The following is a 17,361-nucleotide window of genomic DNA, read 5'->3' as shown; positions in this document are numbered from 1 at the left end:
GACAATATTAGCAAATCGTTAATGGTCCATGAAACGGCAGCGGCGACCTCACGTGCGCCGCGCCAAGCTCGGCAACCATGGCAGCACACCCCCTTCCCGCGGTGGCAGCGGAAAGCAGAGGTCGTGAAGCTGGCACGGGAGCAGGCGGCTGTGGGCGCCCAGAGCCCCCAGGGTGTGCGAGGCGGTCGGCTGGGACAGAAGGGCCCGGGCGGCAGTGGGACAGGATTTTCTGGCCACGTCCAAGCCGGCCCTTCCCTGTTCCAGCAAACGCCGTCCATCCATCTCGGAGCGAGGCCAAGGCACCCGTGTTTGCCACGGTCAAGGGCAATGAGGCCCACTGCCCGGGAAAGCGACCCCACACGACCCACGGCGGCCCGACCTGGAGCACTCGGCTCTGTCGCGTCCCGGGCAGGTGGGTGTTCCAGGTGCAGCCGGAGCCTCGGCTGCCGACTGTGCTGCCTGGATTCAGAGGGGACGGGCCGTCCCGGGGACAAGGAAGATGAGAGATGACGTCGCATCAGGACCTGGTGCCAGGGGGTCGGCAGAAGGTCTCACAGAGGAAAATTTTGCAGCTTTGAAATGACAGTATTTGGGGCCAGTGACAGGCCATGTGTGAAGGGGAAGCTGGTCACTCGGGCAGGAAGGCCGGGAACCCCTGTGGTGCATCGGTGCCTGAGGCCCAGGACGGCGCGTGGAAACGCCCGCCGCCCTCGGAGCTGGCAGCTGCGGCCCCCAGGACACGGGGGACGCCGAGCGAGGACCCGGGGTCCCGGAGGGACCGCCACACACTGCTCACCTCCCTGACCTGCTGCTCCCTCCACAGTGCAGACCCAGCCGGGTGGGACCCCACGCCTGTCGCTGATGTGTGTGGAGGGCCACGCCCCGGCGCTGGGATGCACGCCAGCCCATTAAAGCCAACACTGTTTCAGAGTTTCCACTAAAGGCCGATCTGCTGGGGTGCGGGGCCGACCCCCCCGTCACTGCTTTTCTGTTTGGACGTGTGTGATTGTGTGCAAGTGTGTGTGGCCAGTGCGCGTGCATGTGTGTCACGTGTGCTCCTGTGTGTGTGTGTAAAACCAGTGTGCATGCTTGTCTGTGCGCATGTGTGTAGACACGTGTGAGGGCCCGTGTGAGTGTGTGTGCGCGTGCTCACTTTGCAGAAATCCAACCCGGTCCCGGTGCCAGCGTGCTCTGAACAAACCCACAGGCCCAAGGGACGCAGGGGGGCGCGGTGTGGTGCTCGCCAACCACGGGTGGCACTGTTCGCACCTGCTCACTTTTCAGGGCCGTGTGGGCCCAAGAAGCCGCTCGTGCCCCCTCGTCACCCTCCACGGGGCACACAGGGAGGGGCCGGTGTCGGGGGCCAGACTGGATGGGATCCACAGGCTGCGTGTAACAGGAGCACTGTCCCCCGAGTCCCGGAGGCCAGTGGTCCGAAGTCGAGGGGCCGCGGGGCCGAGCTGTCCCTGACGGCTCTCCTCGGGGAGCCCTTGGCCTCTCCCTTAACTTCCGGTGCAGCCGGCCGTCCTTGGGGACCCTGGGCTGGTCGGGCCCCATCTCCACCCCATCTCACAGGCCCCCCTGGGGGGCCGGTGTGTGGGTCGAATGTCTTACGTCCGGACACCGGCCAGCGGACTAAGGCGTCCACAGGCGGCACGACCTCATCTCACCAGGAGACATTCGTGAAGAGGCTGTTGCCATACAGGGTCAGGTTCACGGGCAGCAGGGGCGGGACCCCCAGACAATCTCTGCAGAACAAAATTCCACCCGGACACCCGGCGGTGGACTCGGCGAATGCAGGTGCCCACAGCCCGGGCGCTGCACCCTGAGGTGGGACAGCTACTGGTGTCACCCTGTTTGTGTGACAGAGCCCGTCCCCGCATCACGGTGACCCTTTCAAAGGGAGGGCCCGTGAGACTCAGCTCCAGGACCAACACCCTCAGAAGCACGAGTAACCCAGATAAAAGCTTAATTCTATGGGCCTGGAACCCACTTAATTTAGACGGTGGCTCAGCCAGGCCGATTTGATTATAAAGACAATGGTCACTTATGACGGAAAATTGATGAGGAAGCAGAAGTTGGCCAAACCCCAGGGAATCGTCTTTGCTGACAGTCAACATGCCAGTCACATGCCACGCAGCCCTTCCACGTTGGTGAACCCGCTCACCGTCCCACCCAGTCACCCTCCGGACCAGCGAGGACGAGCAGGACATGTGGCAGGTGTGACAGAGGCGAGGCTGCACGCCGGGCAGCGGGGCGTGGCGCCCGAGGGCTGGCGGGACATCGGCAGGACGCGGGTGGTCAGGACTCTGGGCTGCGAGAAACACCGACCCAAGTGAGACGGTTTCCGACTGGGAGGTGACGTCAGCGGGCTCACAGGGAACATCGGTTACCTCTCCTCTGAAGGACTCGGGAGCAACAGGAACCGCTGGGGGCCTGGTCCCAACCCCACAGCGGCCGGGACCCCAGGCAGAGGGTGGCACCCAAGGGTGGCCTTGCCGTCCGCAGCCAAGAGAGGCACGGACCCGGCGGCCCGCCCCAGCCCTGTCCCCAGAGGCGGACAGAAGTGGCCGTGTCTCCCTCAAACAGCCCGACCTTCTCTGGAGAAGGTCATTCTGCACATGACCTGCGTGACTTCCTGGGACCGAGACCCCCTGGAGGAGCCACGCCCCCCGTGTCCCCAAACACAGCGGGAGTGACAGCGGTGCCCCACACAGGCACAGATGTCTGTTCAAGCAGGAACCGTGGGACATAAATTAGCCACGTGGGAAACCTCTGGAAACGACCGAGAGACCGGAGACAGTGGCCACGAACCGGCACAAAGCAGGAAAATGCCGCCCCCGGAAACAGACCTCCAACTGCTGACGTGGGAACTCGGCGACCGCAGACAGAAAAGGGGGAACAACGAGCTGGAGACGCGTCTGAACAAATGACCAGACGCGCCTCAGACTGGCCGAGGGCTGGGCGTGTGAGAGCTTGGCCCACACACCCGCCAGGCAGGCGTCCCCGTCACCAGGCCGGGCGCGGCGCGGGGCAAATGCCGGCGCCACACCGGGCTTCTTGCACAATTGAGCGGCTGCACAATTAAGCTCCAGTCAGTTATAAACAGATGGATGTTTCAGACTCACAGTTGGGAAATTGATAAACACGTTTGTGAATTACTAATGGCCCAAAGAACAATTACAGCGGAATTCAAGGGTGCTCAGTGGTGAGAGCCGGGCCCACGGCGCGGCCCGAGGTCGGGCCGGGGAAGGGCTGGCTTGGGAAAGATTTCGAACGTGAACCCAGATATCGAAGCCTGAGATACGGAAAACGCGGCGCTCAGACTCCGAGACGAACTGACCTGAAGTGACCCCACTCCCGCGAGTCCTCAGAGAAGGAACCACATGAAACGCACATAAGCAGTTGCTCTCGAGAAAAATAGAGCTGCTGACGGCTCTGTAAACGTCAAATGAGTGTAGTTTGCCCCCAAAAGCACCAGGCCCAGGGGCTGGGGAAGCGGCCCTGCAGCCAGAGACTGACCACCCGCACTTATGAAAAACTCTCTCGAAGACTGGAGAAGGCGTACAGCCCCCCAAACTCTCCCAGGCGCGACCGAAAGCTGCGAACAAAGCAGTGTCGATGCTAAACCTCCGCACAGAGCCGTCAGCGGGGGGGTCCAGGGGCTGCCGAAAGTCAGTGTCGTGTCTGCCGTGTTCAGGGAATCCAAGGCTTTACACACACAAATGTACGGTTACCACTCATCAAATTAGCATCCTAAAGGAGCAAAACCTCGTAGTCATTTTGTCATGGGCGAAACAGTGTTTCCTGCAATCCAATATTTATTCATGATTTTTTAAAACTCTTAGCTGGATAGCCATCGATAAACCTTCCCTAAGCCGGCAGAGGCCCCATCTGCCAAGACCACGCCCCAGCAGGACACCCCCGGCCCCGCCTCCAGGACCGGGAGGGCCCGACCCCGCGGCCAGCACCGCCTCTGCGCGGCGGCTGTGAGACCAAGGCTCCCGGTTCGGTGACCGGGTTGACACACAGTCACCTCCTGGTGTGGGCAGTTGCTTAAAGCCAGCAGACGAATACGGAGCAGGGACCGTAAAGTGAGACGCTGATTTAATTACGTTAAAGTAGGGGCATCTGCTCATGGACAGATGCCACGCCGGCCGCACAAAGAGCCGTGGACCGAGGGTCGGTGGCGACTTGGGGCCACGATGGAAGGGAGGGTGGGCGGACACGCCACAGCCAGCGTCAGCGTCAGCGTCACCGTCACGGGGAAAAGCTCGCGACTGAACGGAAACAAGTAATAACAATGATGGTCTTGGTGGGACGCCAGTCTCGCGGGTTTGGGTTTGTGTTTATTTTTTTCAGGTTTTCTTTTTTATCAGAGTGTTTATGACTGAAGTTGATGTCTGTGCATTATTTCAAACGCACCGGCCGCAAAGGGGGCTCACTGCTGCCTGTGGTCGGGAGTCCGGGCTCCACGTGAGCCCCGCCTCGGGCCGGCCCGGTGGGCTGTGACGGTCCCCGGGGGCAGCGGCGGCGTGTCTGCAGGTCCCCCCGTCCTGCGCCCCTCCCTCTCGCTGGCATCCCTGCCCCCTGGTTCAGGAGCTGGCGGCTCCCCCCACGGTCCCGCCCCCACTGATGGCACAGACGGTGGCGTGTGAAGGGAACTCGCAATCAGGACCAGCGTGGGGTGGGGGCCGCTGCGTTCCCAGACACAGCGATGCTGGAGGTCCCCCACCCACACACCCGCCCCAACGGAGCACCAGCAACACGGCACCAGTCCGGGCGGGACTCACCCACCCTCTGTCCAGCTTCCGGAAGACGCGGGCGTGGCTCCTCACTCCCCTGAGACGCAGGCCTGTGCCCTCCCAGGGCTGCTGACCAGACCCGGAGGGCCCTGCCCCAGCCGCCCCCCACCGCTCCCCGCTGTCTCTGAGCAGCAGGTTTGGGTGGACGCCTCTGGCCCCCGGGCGCCAGGTGGGCGTGGAGAAGCACACGTCCTGTGCGCCAATGGACTGACAGGTCCCCCACCAAACCCCTCGGGCAAACGTCCCCCGGAAGCCTGTCCCCACTCCCTGCAGGTGTCTCAGCACGGCCGCCCAGTGACGCACGGCCGACGCAGGGTCCGCAGGGTCTCGGCCGGACTCCTCACCGGTCTGGCTCTTGTCTTCGACTGCCCCGAGCCTGACTTGATTGCTTACAAATTTGAAATGTTACAGGTGACAATTAAGAACAAAAGGATCCCAATTATTCTCACTCATTGCTGCAGTCAAGAGCACAGTCACTTGACTCTGTCGTTGTAGTCTTGGGGACAGACTGCAGCTGCAGTAATCGTCACAGCCCAGCAGCAGCCGACGCAGCCCCACCCACGCCGGGCGCCCGGGGAAGCTGGTGCCTGCGTGGGTGTCAGCCCAGGGGAGGAGGGAGGGCACGGCGACACCCTGGGTCTTGTCCACTTACTGGCTCGGGGTCAGGCCGTCGGCCAGTGGGGACATCTGCTGGGACTGGAAGCCAAGTGCACACCTCTCTGTGTGGCCGCAGCTGACCGCTGGCTGACCGCCGGCAGGGGGACCGCCTGTCCCCCTGAGCCAGCGCCAGACGGCGGGAGAGCTGGTCACCACGCCTCGAGGCCACCACCTCTGTCTTCCTGCCTGTCACGCCTGGGGCTGCCTGGCAGGAAGCCTGCACGAGATGAATTTCCTTTCAGAGACGGCCACCGCAGCCCCGCTGGCTGCCCTCTGAAACTGTCCTTTCTCGGGTCCTGTGCAGGCTGCAGACTCGGAGAAGCTCGGAGCCCGGAAACGCCTGCGTCTCCGGGAACATCCCAGGCCCATTCTGTGGGAGGTGAGCTGGCCACTCGGGGTCCCCCCGGTGTGTGCCCCGCCCCAGACACCAGCGTCCGGACAGCTGCACCGCCACCTGGGTCCAGACTGGCAGGCAAAGCTGGTTGCTGGTTGCCGAGACCACGCACGGCTCGGAGCACTTCTGAACAGAGCACAGAAAGTGTCACCAAAGCGTGGAGTCACCGCAGATGTTCAACGTGGCGCCCTGAATCTCACTCTTCTCCCCTCTGAGCCGGCAGGCATCGGCCGCGGGGCTTGGCCACTGGCTGGTGTGGGGTCGGTTGGTTAAAGGGGCAGAGTCACGGTCCGAAGGGCCCAGAGTCGGTTTCCATGTCGACGGGCGGGAGGAAGGCTCCCCAGGTCTCCGGGTGGGCGACGCGGCTCCGGGTCCCCGAGGGCAGATCGCAGGGTCCGGGCGCCCTTACAGGCTCACAGTGCAGCGGCCCAGAGAAGGGCTACCACGGCGGCTCCTGGAGAGGAAGCCCCGGGGCTGCAGGCGCCCCCACCCCTGCCGCGCTGACACAATCAGCTTCCAGAAGGAAATTCGTCAAAGGCTCTTCCAGGACTCGAGGCTTCCATACCGAGCGGAAAATCTGAGCTTCGTGGGTAAAGCCCTTCCCACCCTGCCTCCCTTCTCCTCTCACTCCTCCCCACCCACGCCCTTGCCTGAAGGGAGCCTTCTAGAAGAGTCCACGCAGAGGCCAAGGCATCTCCTCCGCACCTTTGTTTCCACCACGTCCTGCCCCACAGCCACCCGGCTCCCACTCGGGGCTCGAGCAGGCTCAGCGCTCACCACGCACAGCGAAGGGTGGACCAGGACGGGGGGTGGAGGTCGCACTCAGTGGGTCCCCACGTTAGTCCCCACGATGGGGCCAGAGCACACAGCCCAGTGCACAACCAGAGCCGAGCCGGTGAGCGACCCGGTTCCCATCCAGTGACAGGCGGACACATGAGATGGGGGGCCCTCACCCCGCCCGTGCACCGCGACTGACCCCTGCTAATCAGGACGCCTGCGGTTCCCCGACTGGCCCCACCCCCTGCCCAGCATACTCCTGGCTTCACGCGGCAATGAAGGCCCACTGGGGGCCGGCGTGGGCATTCGCCCCCTGACATGAAAGGCCCAGAAGTGCATCGTCTGAGTGCAGCTGCCCAACTCGGGGCCGGTGGGTGTGTGTCTGTGTGCACACACGTGCATGCAGGTGAGTGCATCTGGGTTCATCGCCCCGTCTTGGGGGCGGGCGAGGCGCGAGTCCGCAGGGCCCGCCCCCAGGTGCACTGAGACCCGACAGGCGTGTGACTCCCGTGTGTGAGGTGTGTGAGGTGACCGCGCTCCGTGTGCCGACTGGACAGGTTCAGACGACCGTCAGCGACCACGGCGCTCCCGACGCCTCCACCCGACTCCCGTCCCCTCTGGGGTGGGCACCGGCAGGTCGTTTCCGTGCCGCGGGAACCTGTCCACCGTGGGACTGCAGGCTTCTGCCTCTCACTGATTGGAAGGTATCCGCCCACACGTGGGGACAATCTGCTGGGCGGCACCGCGTCGACACCAGGGTGCGGCCCAGCTGACGCGGAAGATCAGCAATCGCGGTGTGTGCGCACGCTTGTGTGGGCGCGTGTAAACAACCTGGAACAGGCGCGATTCCGCCGCCGGGCGGGCTGGCCCAACGCTCCTCCCCCATCGTGGCTGTGCTCCCTGGGCCTGGCCAGCGGTCCCCTCATCAGGGACGAGAAGCAGGTGACGTGTGGCCCTGAGTATCAGAGTCCAGCCAGTCTTTCTGGAAATCCGTAACTCGGCGGAGCCGGCCCAGTGAGGAGGCTGGCCAGAGCCTCCAAGGCGTCCACCCTCCGAGCTCACACCCGCCTGGGCCCGAGGCCGGCGTGTGGGTGGTGGCTGCAGGTCCCGGATGTGGGGAGGTGGTGACCTAAGTCCATCCTGGCCTGGGGGGCCAGTCCACTCTGGAGCCCCTCATGGAACCATCCCCGTTGTCCCTCCCACCCACCTGTCTCCTGACACCTTGGTCTGAACTCTGGCCCCGAGTCTCCTGTGAGACACACCTTTTTTTCCTCCTGCTGTGTCACCTGCCCGGGGACAGCTTACGGGACACTGGCCAGAATCCAGGGCTCCTCTGAGCATTTCACACACGACACCTCATTCTCCCTCAGAAGCCCCAACACAGGGCGCGGCTCCCGCTCTGCAGACCGGGAAGCTGAGCTCCCAGTGAAACAGACGCAGATGACATCTTCGGGAACCACTGGCAGGAAATGGGGACACTCAGCAGCTGCCGGGCCCTCTTTCGTTTCTGTGCATTTCGTCAGTCAGGGGACACTGCGCACGGGTCACCGTGGTGACCTCACACCCTCATCCCTAAAGAGGCCCAGCCCCGCTCAGCCCTGGGGCCTGGTGGGCTCGGTCACGGCGGCTGCAGGGGGTGCCCCTCGGACGGGCCAGTCGTCACCCTGGTCCTGCCTGCAGACTTGAGAGGGAGGGTCTGGGTGGGCCGCCCCAGGGCACGGCCCCGACTCCTGACTGCGCCTTTGGTGGGAAGGCGGGAATGCTGGGAAGGGCGCCGCCCTGCCCCCGCCCCCTGCTCTCACCACACACCTGCAGGGACCACTTTCCGGGCCTGTCCCCAGAGAGCACAGAGTGACCTTCTCTCTGGTGTCCTGCTTCCCAGCCAGGCAGGAGCTCGGGGGCAGAGACGGCTCGCCCGTCACCCTGCAGGGCCGAAAAGTCCTTTAGGAGAACTCAGGGAGGGGGCCACTGTCACCTACAGAGAAGGGAGGGCACCGACCACATAGGAAACACGGGGTGGGACGACCCCGTGAGGCAGAGTGTGGGGACAGCACTTTGCCCTCAGCGTCGTTGGGGGAAGGAACGTCGGAGGGACGGACGGACGGACGGACAAGGATGAAGACACGAAATGCGTGCCTTTCCCTCCACGGAGGGAAGCCTTCTTCCCACTGCAGGTTCAGGGTCCCGTCCAGCCCAGGCCCGAGGAGAGCAGAGCTTTGCCGACACACGCAGGCATCAGGCCTCGGTCTGCAGCGTCCATCTGTCCATCCAACCAATCAACTGAAGAGAAACCTTCAGGCCTGGTTCCTGCAGGTTGAATGAGTGAATTGGCCCCAGGGGCCGAGTCTGCGGCAGGCCCGGCGCACCCCTCAGGAGACGCCCCTGAACTCGCTGCACGTGAGGCTGTTTGTCAAACGTGGAAAAGGAGGCTAATTAAGGGACATGAAAGATGTCCCACCCCCAGTTCCTCGACGCGGTGGCCCTCCCAGCAGCTGTTGAGCAGAAACTTCCGTCTGGTCCGTTGCGGGCACAGCTGGGTGGGTGGGGCTGGTTCTGCTTGTAAATGAGCAGGCGTCTCCCTGCCGGGCCGCCCACCCCAGAGACGCCGCTCCTTGGAGGAGCCTGGCCCTGTCCCACGGGGCCATTGAGCAGCCGTTGGCTCATCTGGGGACAAAGAAACTCAATCGGCAATTGTGAGACGAGACCACCACGGGCCACGTGCGGGACAGAACCGGGCTCAGCGGCAGGACCCACGGGGCGCCCGGTGCAGCCCAGACTCCGCTCAGCAAACACGGGACCGGCCCGCGTCATCGGCAGCCACTCAGAAGCGGGGACAGCCCCACTCCCTGGCTGTGGGCCCCAGAACACCGAGCGGCATCCGCACGTCCACCCGGCCACTGGGGCCCTGCTCCCCAACCTGGCCCCTTGCCGCCCAGCGGTGCCGCCCGACCCGGGCGTCTGCAGCCCACGGGCCGGGAGCAGCGGTGGTTCCGAGCTGCAGCCCTTGCCTCTGAAATGCTAATTCTCGGGGCAGTGACACTCCCCACCTCTTCTGTGGGGTCTTCCGTCCTCCAAGCTCCAGGGCTTTGGCCCCGGTGTAACAGTGTGGCCTGGACCTGCAGCCCCGGAGGCTGCGCTGGAGGAAGAGGAGGCCCCCCCGGGAGGACGCGACGCAGGCTGCCGTGCCCAGGAAGGGGCCCCGCAGGGAACAGCCGGGCTGGGGCCTGGGGCGGGGGTCACAGAGAGGAGCACGGGGGCTCCGGATTTCAGCTCTGTCTCCTGGCGCGCGACCTCACACCAGGACTCTCGTGGCGTTTGAGCAGAACTCCCTGCCCCTGGAGCTCCTGAGGTCGCTGCTGATGCCACAGGCCAGCAAGTGGACATCACCAGCACCTCAAGGCGAAGCCGGCCCGGGTCCCCCACCCCCACCCCCAACAGCCCGAGTCCTGGACTCCTCTGTCCCGAGTTGCCAGCCCCAGCACGGCACTCGCCGAGCGCCACACCCTAGTGGACTGGACACACACGGGGTCGGCTCTGCTCATCCGGAGCACAGTGAGGCACCGTGCCCCCTGCCCCCGAACCAGGGGGCTTCTGGACAGCGAGACCGTGTCGGGTGTGTGCGTGTGCGTGTGGTGTGTGGTGTGTGTGCTGGAGTCTCAGCGCCGTCCCCCCATGTCTGGTGGAGGCCACACTACCTCCTCTCCAGGGTCATTCCGAGGTCAGGCTAAGTCACCCCAAAGGCCCCCTGAGGGGCCCCTGGAAGGACCCTTGAACACTGAAGTCCCACCCACAAAAGGCCACCTGCCTGTCTGGATCCAGACTCGGCCCCGTGACGGTTGAAAAGTGCAGCGTCATTTCTCTGCAAATGCCGACTCTCCCTGTGCAACCCCTGGAATCCCCACGGCCACCCCCTCGCCGGCCCCCTGCTCCCACCCCTCCTCCCTCAGCCGGGGCCACAAGTGCCGGGGCCTCTCCAGGCACCTTCACCCGAAACCCGTGGCTGCTTGTCCCTCACAGCTTCGGCCAGGCCACCTGGTGGGGACGTGCCCCTGGCCCGGGGGTCCCCACACTCACTGCAGAGGAAGCTTCACAGGGCTCATCACAGCCTCTCTGCCTTGACGGGCCACCGCAGGGTCACGGTGCACCTGGACAGGCCCAGAGTGGCACCAGGGGGGCCTCTGCTGAGGTGCTGGTCTGGGGGGGCACCGAGGGGCGTGGGATGGAGGGGAGGGCGGGGGCGGGACGGCTGAAGGGAGAGACTCAGACGGGCGGGTAGGTGATGGACAGGGGGTGAGTGCACCAATGAGTGGCTGACAGGTGACGGGTCACAGAGGAGACGCGGGCAGAGAGACAGACAACAGGTAAGAGACAGGTGGGTGGTGGCTGGCTGACGGGCACACGTCCCCAGGAAAACCAACAAACCGTGTGCAGTTCCGTGTGCAGGGAGGTGCCCAGCCCCCGCTGCGCCGGCCCCTGAACCCGCTGTGGGTGGGCCCCTCTTCCCCAGACCTTCCTGGGCCTTCCTGCCCCGCTGCCCCCACCCCGGAAGCTGCCCTGGGGACGCAGGCACTGCAGTCACAGCAGAGGGGCCCCCGGGGAGCTCCCAGCCCACTCAGGGGCCCACTCACTTTCTGTGATTCGTGCCCTAAATCAGCGGCAGCCGCCCCGCCCGGCCGATCGATGCAGATGCGAGGATCAATCAGTACTGGAGACAACCGCACGGCCGTCGGTCTTCCCCGCCAGCCTCTCGGAGCCCCCCAGGGCCAGCTGCCCCGCCGGGGGGACGCCCGAGACCCTCAAAGGGCAGACCTGAGACTGCGTCCCGGCAGGCCCTCCTGGGGACCGGTCCCAACGGGGGACGTGCACACCGCTGCCTTCTCCCCACGTCTGCTCAGCGGCCACAGGGTCCTGAGGGGGAAGGCAGGGGTCCTGCTGTGGTCCTCAGAGGGCAGACGAGGAGACGCAGGGCGTCCAGGGGACAGGGGGGACAAGGAACAAAACCCAGTCCCTGGAGTCACAGTTGGGCTCATACCACCGGGGGCCTGGAGAAAATCGGAGAACAAATCCTGCCTCCCGGGTATGTCCCCGTCACCAGCTGGAACCCAAGGGTGACCCTGGTCTTCGGAAGGGTCGGTCGAGGGGGACACTGGCGATGTGAAAAGTCCCAGCCTGAGAGTCTGGGCTGTCACTGGCCCCACAGCAGGCTCCAGGCCTGACGTGGCCCCTGCCATCACTGGCCACAGGCCCTCTGGCCGCCAGGTGGCCCCGGGCTGGTCGCCGTCCCCGGGAGGGAAAAGGGGACACTGCAGGAAGGGTCCATACACCCGTCATGGCAGCCCATGGCCTCCCGGTCTCCGAAGACACCCCCGGTGGACAAACAAGCACAGCCCCCAACAAACTGCCCCCCAGTCCCGCCCACAGGTCAGCCCTGCACAGACCTGTGGGGACCCCGGGCCGGGGCCAGCCCGCTGGGCTTCTGATGGCTGCTGTCCCCAAGGCCCAGACAGCGGCTGATGTCACCACCACTTGCAGGAGTGAGCAAACCCAAGGCCCAGGGGTCCCCTCCTGTGGACAGAGGGGCTCCCTCCACGGCAGCTCTCCCCGAAGCCCCGTTGCTGACCGGTCCGTCCGGGACGGGCTTGGACTAAGTCAGTGCTACGACCCCAGTGACTTCTCGCTTATCCTTGGGCCCCAAGTCCAGGGGCCCCGGGACCTGGCTTCTCCGGCTGCTCAGGTCACCTCAGGCAAGGACTCACCTCGCTCGCTGTGAGTCTCCTGGTTTGTAAGGGGTTTTCTAAATAGCCTTTAACACACGTTAGTTTTTAAGTCATACTTAGAAGTGACACAGAGGCATTGTGAAGACAACCAGGGCGGACGTGGCTTTGGAGCAAGGCCCCTGCCATGGGTGACCCCTGGGGACCCCTGGCCGGCCCGCAGGGAGCAGCCTGCTGTGGGTCCCTCAGGCCGAGTGGCCCCTTCCAGGGACAGGCCACCACGGGGACCTCGCCCCACCCCGATGCCCCTCTCTGCCACAGACAGAAACGAGACCAGGGGACAAGGGCTGGGCCTGGGGTTTCGGACTCTGCTCCACAGAAAATCTTCGTTCACACACACAGATAAAATGAAAATTCAGCCCTGGCTGGCGTGGCTCAGTGGATTGAGTGCGGGCCTGCGAACCAGAGGATTGCGGTTCGATTCCCGGTCAGGGCACACACCTGGGTTGCAGGCCAGTTCCCAGCAGAGGACACACGAGAGGCAACCATACATTGATGTTTCTCTCCCTCTCTCCTTCCCTTCCCCTCTAAAGATAAATAAATAAAATCTTTTTAAAATGCAAATTCAATTGTAAATGACCCAGAGAAAAGACCCCGTCTTGGCAAAGGATCGCCCAGTGACGTTTTATGCGAAGCCCCCCAAGACCCTCACAAGCACCTTTATACTGGGACGGTCCCCACCACGGGCGGGTGCCCCACTCCATGAGGCAGAAGCGCGTCTTGTCGGTCACCGGAAAGACGCCCGTGCCTTGTGGCTGTCGTTAAAATTGAGGCTCCATTCCCAGTTCACTTTAATTACCAATAGATTAATCCATGCCTCAAAGACCGGCTGTAATTAGCATTTTGTTGATTGATTTGTTGCAAAGAAACGACCCTGGTTATGTTCTTAGTAATCAGTTTATTGCTAATTGGCTTTCTTTCATTAAAATATAAAGAGACATCTATAAAAAGCGGCTGAGGTGTGCGGGGGCCGGAGCGTGGCTGCGTGGCCTTGGCTGCGGCCGGCGGTGGTCTTTGATTTTCAGGGAAATCTAATTATTCGCTGAGTTAAGGGAGGTGACCTCCAGGGAAGGCTGGAGGGTGACCTCCAGACTCCGCCCGCGGAGGGGGCCCAGGCGGCGCCGCCGCCCGGCTCCTTGCCGACCAGCTCGGGAGCGTTGCAGAGGCCAGAACTCGGAGGCCGCGGTTACACCCCGGTGGTGACGAGGCCCGGTCAGCTGTGGCCCTTCTCACCTGCGATAAAACGCAACAACTCCCGGAGGAGCCAGAACAAGAAAGGGGACCCTCGCATTTGAGGCCGAATCCCCTCGAGAGTCATGAGTCAAGGGCAAGGGTGTCTGTGCTCAACTGAGGCTACTTCTTGGGGCACCAGCACCCCCTCACCCCGGGAGGCCGCCAGAGGTCCCTGGCCCCATGCAGACCTGGGTCTGCTTGTCCTTCCCCGAGGTCTTGCCCCCCATGAGGCCCGAGACTGGGGCGGGGAGGGGTTCCTGCCGGGAGACACCGCAGGTCCGTCTTCCTGCCACCTGCCCGGCCCCCCCACCACTCCCAGTCACATGCACCACCGGCTGCAGTCAGTCCAAGTGAATTAAACGGATTCCGAACATTAATAACAGGCTCTAATAGACGAGCGTCCCCCTAATGATGCAGAGGACGCTGACGGAGTGAGTTCCTCGTGGGGCGTGGGTGCGTGCGAGCCAGGCGGGAGCCCCGGCGGGACGGCGTCGGCGGGATTGAAATGAATATTGATTGCACAGCTGATAATTAATGACAGCTACTTTTTATTAAAAATGAGTTCATTTAGCAAACAAGCGGGCTGTGGGGAGCGCACGTCCCCTGAGAACGGAGTCGGGAAGGAAGGTCCTGGGGGACGGGCCAGACCCTGGGAGGGTCCTCACGCTGCTGCCTGGGGCCCGGGCGCGGCTGGCAGCTGGGGCACCGCCGCCTCTTCCTATCCCGGGTTAATCGTGCCGGTGAGAAGGGTGGTCCCTGAGCCTCAGGCGAGACCCTGGCCCGTGGAGGAGGGGCAGTGAGTGGTGGGGGCTTCTCTCTGGGAATCCCGTGTCTTAGGGGGATTCGGCCAAAACCAGACAAACAGCCTGTGAACCTCGAAGTGCAAACTGAGGAAGGCCCCGCCTCCGCCTGCGGGCGCTGTCATTCACGTATCTGTCATTCATGTGGGGGCGCACACACACACACACACGTGTGTGAGACGTGAAGGCGACATCAGCAGGGCCGAGTTCGGAGACGTCGGAAGCCTCTGGCTCCGAAGAGCCCAAATTCACGGCCGGACATTCCAGCACATTCACGCACCCCGGCCGCAGAGCGCCGAGACACCCCATAAAGCCGGCACCCCAAAGGGTGGCGGAACCAAGCGGGGGAGCCCCAGAAAGCCTGGTTTCCAGGGGGACGACCACTGTTCTCCATCAGGGCTCTGAGAGCACGGACGTGAAGACCCCCCTCGAACCCACCCCCCACCGTGAGCCCTCCCCTCTGTGTGAGCCCCGGGCTCCGCGGGTCATGACATGTCACTGAACGATCACCGACAGGAACAAACGTCCCGTCTGGGCGGGGGCGGCGCATGGGGGGGCAGAAGGAAATCTTTGTACTTGCCCCTCAATTTTGCTGCGACCTACAGCTGCTCTTTAAAAATTACCTTTTAAAAATTGAAATAATTTGCCCTGGCTGATATGGCTCAGTGGATGGAGGGCCAGCCAGCAAACCAAAGGGTCGCTGGTTCAGTTCCCGGTCAGGCACATGGGATGGGTGCAGGCCAGGTGTCCAGTAGGAGGTGCTCTAGAGGCAACCACACACGAATGTTTCTCTCCCTCTCCCCCCTCCCCCTCTCTCCAAAAAATAAATAAAATCTTTAAAAATTTGAAATAATTTTTTTAAAAGACCTGCTTCACCTTCTGCTCCCAGTACAGCTCACCTCACAACATCCCAAACACACACTTAGGCCAGTTTGCTTTGGGGTTCACTTCTTTGTGTTGCTGCTCCCCCCAGAAAAACCAATAAAGGAAGAGAGGACCGCCAAAGGTTTGGTCGCAAGGGGGCTGAATTGGCAGCGCCGCCAGGCAATTAGCAGAGTCAGGCGGGAAGCTCGCCCAGAGGGTCGCGCTTTGCATGCTATTCAAGGCAGCATGAAAGCGTAATTGAAATGCACCCCACTCGCTGAGGAAAAGCCCCCTGAAGTGCCAGTCGAGGGAAGCAAAGACACACGAAATCAGGCCAGCACAGCCCGAGGGCGTTCCAAGGATCCGATTCGGACTGTAATAAGTGTATTAATAAGCGCGGAGGAGACAGAGGCTGAAAGTGGGATGGGGCGCCCGGGGCTGCTACAGCGAAACAGAACTTCTAAAAAGGAAATAGGCTTTAAAACATAATTATTGGAATTTAAAACGAACCGCCAATTTAGAAAAACTTACGTTGACGGAAAAAGCGTGGCTCAGAATTTTCGCACAGGAGCAGAAAGCGAAGAGGGGCTGAGGTTCAGAGCCTGGAGGGGCCGAGAGGGTCCGGCCTGTCTGCCAGGGTCACGGCCGGCAGGGGAGGGGGCGGGGAGGGCGCGTGTCTACACGGGCAGGGATGGGAAGAGCAAGCAGAGCCCAGACGCCACCCTCACACAGCCCTGCAAATACCGAGGAGGATAAATCGGAGAAGCCCACATCTGAGCGAGCGCTTGGCGGTGAGAATACACAGCCAGAGAGAAAGGCCAGAGCCACTGGGGGCGGGGGGGCGTCCCCAGCAGGAACCCTCTCCACGGCCCTGGAGGCCAGAAGTCAGCAGAATGAGCTTGAAAGGAACGTCCTTGGCTCATCTCTAGAGAGAGAACCACCCCCCATTCTTCCGTCCTGCAAGTGAGGCCGGGGGCATTCCCAGGGCTGCAGAGGGGGGTCTGGAGTCCCCAAGTGCGTCCCCGCTGACTCTCAGAGCCGCGCTCATGCATGTGCGCGCATGTCAGTGGCACATGCATGTCACCTGCTGTCCCCCATCACGCAGAGCAGAGCCTGGCACACGCCCTCATGGAGTGAGGGGATCACTGCATCGCACCTTCCAAAGGAACTTGGCGCAGGAACTGTGGGCACACTGACTGTGAACATGAGACACCCCAGCCCAGCAGAGGTGGCCACCTAGGACTGAAGAGACCGCCCAGGACCTTCCCTGGGACCCAGGCCGACAGGACCCCAGAGCGTCACACGCGCACTGGGGAACCAGCAGCTGGGACGGAAGACCCCTGCTTCCAGGAGAAGCAGGAGAGTCTCTCCTGAGCAAGAGGAGAACTGCCCCCCCTCCTGCTCCCCCAGAAACGCCACCCCCTCCACTCCTTCCCGGGCCTCCCCGCATCCCTCCCCGCCGGGTCCCCAGCCCTCCCTTGGCTCAGGTTGCCGGGCCCTCTGGCCTCAGGGAGGAGGGGCTCAGCCCCCCTTCCCGGCCCTCCTGGGCGCTTCACCCTGTGTCCACCTGTGTCTGGGCCCCCCTCCCTCCCTGCCCTGCTCCCGGCCACTCTCCGTCCCCCCTCCCATCTCCTGTCACAGGAAGCGCCCAGACGGCCCGTCAGGGCTGCTCCTGCCTGCCTGCCCCGAAGTCAGGGAGCTCCGGGCCCCCTTTCCCAGCCACCCGCCCCCATCAGCAGCTGCCTGGGGAGAAGCCCACGCTCTTCTGCTGGTGGAGGAGAGAAGATGGGAAAGGCAGGGCGTTCCTGCAATTAGCCTGGCCGTTCTGGGCCCGAGCCCGCCCGGCCGAGACCCCCGGGGCTGCCCTCTCAGCAGGCACCCTCCCACCCCGCGGCGCGTCTGGCGGACGCTCTGTGCTCAGCGCCGAGTGTGCTGTTGAAGCCGTTCCCTCTCCTTTGTTCGCCCGTGGTTATGGGCGCTGGCGCGGAAGAAAGGGGAAGAGCGGTACAAAGGCTGGTAATTAGCGCCGCAGAAAGGAAATGCTAATGAGCGCACAG

The sequence above is a fragment of the Artibeus jamaicensis genome, unplaced genomic scaffold (assembly GCF_021234435.1).
Source record: "Artibeus jamaicensis isolate MK-2021 breed Jamaican fruit bat unplaced genomic scaffold, CSHL_Jam_final contig_233, whole genome shotgun sequence".
NCBI classification, from domain to species: Eukaryota; Metazoa; Chordata; class Mammalia; order Chiroptera; family Phyllostomidae; genus Artibeus; species Artibeus jamaicensis.
Note: the sequence above shows the minus strand (reverse complement) of the source record.